This window comes from Pseudomyrmex gracilis, unplaced genomic scaffold (genome assembly GCF_002006095.1).
Source record: "Pseudomyrmex gracilis isolate BER0280 unplaced genomic scaffold, ASM200609v1 scaffold_1331, whole genome shotgun sequence".
Lineage (NCBI taxonomy): Eukaryota > Metazoa > Arthropoda > Insecta > Hymenoptera > Formicidae > Pseudomyrmex > Pseudomyrmex gracilis.
This window is the reverse complement of record NW_018021915.1, coordinates 9,071-12,109: the sequence shown is the minus strand read 5'-3', so window position 1 is coordinate 12,109 and position 3,039 is coordinate 9,071. Positions and strand designations below refer to the sequence as shown.

The 3,039-nt window shown below is 28.2% G+C and overlaps 1 long non-coding RNA gene across 1 annotated transcript; it reads left to right on the top strand.

Annotated features, from left to right (window-relative positions):
- The first annotated feature begins 1,367 nt into the window (after positions 1-1,367).
- Positions 1,368-1,706, top strand: LOC109862069. Its single transcript, XR_002251082.1, has 2 exons — positions 1,368-1,572; positions 1,657-1,706. It is a non-coding gene; the product is annotated as an uncharacterized LOC109862069 (long non-coding RNA).
- The last annotated feature ends 1,333 nt before the right edge of the window (positions 1,707-3,039 follow it).

The window sequence follows — 3,039 nt, the reverse complement described above, 5'->3', positions numbered from 1 at the left end:
TAAANTTCTTATTCAAAATATAGTCGGAATGACAAGCTACAATGCGTCCGTTCTGATTGGATGCAATAATTCTTTTTTTTCTCGTTACAGTTTGAAATTCCGGGAGTAGTTATGTTAAATTGCATTTGCCATTCTTCCGCGATAATAGCCAGTAAAGCTTGCGAGTATTCCATGGTAGTTATTTAAGTACAAATTAACCTCGTTTCTTTCAGCAAATCATTTGTACCTGCATTTGTGCAATATTTAGTTTTATTTATTTTAATCTTTATTTATAATACTTATTAGTTTATTCATTATAATAAGAAAATTTATTTTTTATTGTAAAATACAAATTAGATACTAAAATTACAGTATAATTTTATATATTATAAAATATAAATGTATTTAATGTTAAAATTTATTTTTTTACTTTTGAAAAGATATAAAAAAATGTTTTTTTTAACAATTATTAGAATTTCTGCGATTTTATTGTGATTATTCTACTGTGATCATGTAAAATACTTTTATTTTATGAATACCGGTAAGGTTTTGGCAGTTTTCCTTGCCCTTGCAACAAATGTTGGTATTCTTTGTGATTCTGCCAAATAAAGTATTTTATTTTTAATATTAATATATAATTAAAACTTATTTAAATATCCTGTCTTTCTCTAGCTTATTTTTTATATTATTATCACTTATTATAATATTTTANTATGGTGAAAAAAATACTTAAAGTTATAAATATATTTGGTTTACAAAAGTAATTTACATATGCTTTACTTTTTATTATTGTATTATTTTTTAGTGCTTTGTTTTACTTTTTATCACTTTTTAATAATTAAAACACTGTTTCAATAATTTTTAAATAAGAAATGTAAAACTTTTCAAATATACTCATCAAATATAACTTTAGTTGATGTAGCCCGTCACACTTTTTGCCAGCACCTAACACTACGTACTACATATCTAACATACACCATTGGCGGCGGCCGGTGGCCGCTGGAACTATCATAGACGTATAATATATAGACTGCGCGGTTGGCTGAAAAGATGTCTTCAACGTTGAGAGAGACAACATACTTAGAATAGTAACTCTCTCTCTGTCTATCAATGTCTGTGGTGGGATATAATGGAAGTAGTAGTGGGGCTAAAATTCAATATGGCCACGGGTTTGGCTGTTGTGATCTTGACAAAGTTAATTATTGTGGTTAGAATCAGAATCTTTTACAAGAAAATTGACAAAATGATAAATTGTTGTTGTGTATGTGGAATGGAGCAATCGCTGAAAAACTCGCATATTATTTTTTATAGATGTGTAATTATTATAAGCAAATTAGTGTCATTTTATTAGTGTTATATTTCTTTCATGCATGGTTATATTTTTAGGTTGCCAAAGAATCTAGATGTACAAAACCAGTGGTTAAAAGTGTTGAAGAAAAATGATGTTAGAACTCTTGTTGTATGTACTCAACACTTCAAACCTGAAGATTATAGAGAATTCTGTGATAAGCCACTTTTGAAAAAAAATGCTATTCTGCGAGTAAATGTTTATGAATTAAATACATACGTACAATCCAATGAAAATATTCCAATGTAAAGTATTCAAATTCAGTATTATAAAATATAAATCAATTTTTCTTCTATTGGTTTAAAACTTTTGATTATTTTTGTATTTAGAAATTTCCAAGACTCTACAGCCAAAATGGATTGTGACAAAGAGAAAAAAACAGAANAAAATATGAATATTGATAGTTCTTTAGAAACACACACAACGAATGAAACCACGAAATGTTCAAAGAGGTAATATATTTATTCGTTTTTATGATCTCCTTTACTAACTCAAGTATAATATAACTAAATATTATGCTAATATTTGTTTTTAGGAAAAATGATTCCGAATGTGATGCATATAGTGCTTCAACAAAAAAATTTCGTTATCTGAAGAAATTCGGTAGTTTTATAAAACAAGATTTTAAAAACGATATTTTATGGAATCGATTTGTGTTAGTATTGAAGAAAATAAGAAAAGAAAGACTATTGTTACAACGCAAGAATAAACGCTTGCTGACAAAAGTCCAAACGTTCAAAGATTTAATTCAAGAGTTAAGAAAAAAGAACTTGGTGACGGATTCTAGTATGGATATATTAAATGTAATAAGTTTATTAAGGCTAAGGGTATAATTGTACTTTTGATTTAAATTTGACAAATGAAATTTCTGACAATCATGTATAATTGATTTTTTCAATATCTGTTAATTAAATGTGTATTATAAATTTGTTTTCTGTAGAAAACATGTCCAATAATTCAACAATTAATAAACAGACATTTACACAAAAAACAAGGACCATTTCCTGATGAATTAAAACATTTTGCATGCACTTTACATTTTTATTTGCCGGCAGCATACGAATATGTAAGAAAGACTTTTATGAATATTTTGCCTCATCAAACCACAATCAGAAAATGGTTAGGTTCAGCCAGTAATGAGCCGGGAATTCCGATTACTGCGCTAAAGTATGTGTCAGAATTATGCCGAGAAGCTGAAGCTGTAGGAAAGAAATTGTATTTTTCGCTAACATGTGATGAGATGGCAATTAGATAGCATGTGGAATACGCGATGGAAAGCAATAGCATGGATTTGTTGATGTCGGAAATAAAATTAATGACTGTGATACCGATTTGTTGTTGACTGCAGCAACAAATGTTTTTGTTTTTATGTTAGTAGGTATTAATAGATATTTTAACATTGTTATTGCTTACTATTTTATCAAAACGTTAACAGGAAAAGAAAAGAGTAATATATTAAATGATATATTGCATGTTGCACATGCTCATGGTATTTCAATCTGCAACATAACTTTTGATGGTGCTTCTGCAAATATTTCTATGGTTGAAGAGCTAGGCGCTAAGATCACAACTTCTCTTGATAAACTAAAAACTTACTTTCAACATCCTGTAACTCAAGAGCCCATAACTGTAATGTTGGATGCTTGCCATATGTTAAAATTAATAAGAAATACATTGGCTGCAAAAGGATGGTTCACAGATAGTAATGGAAA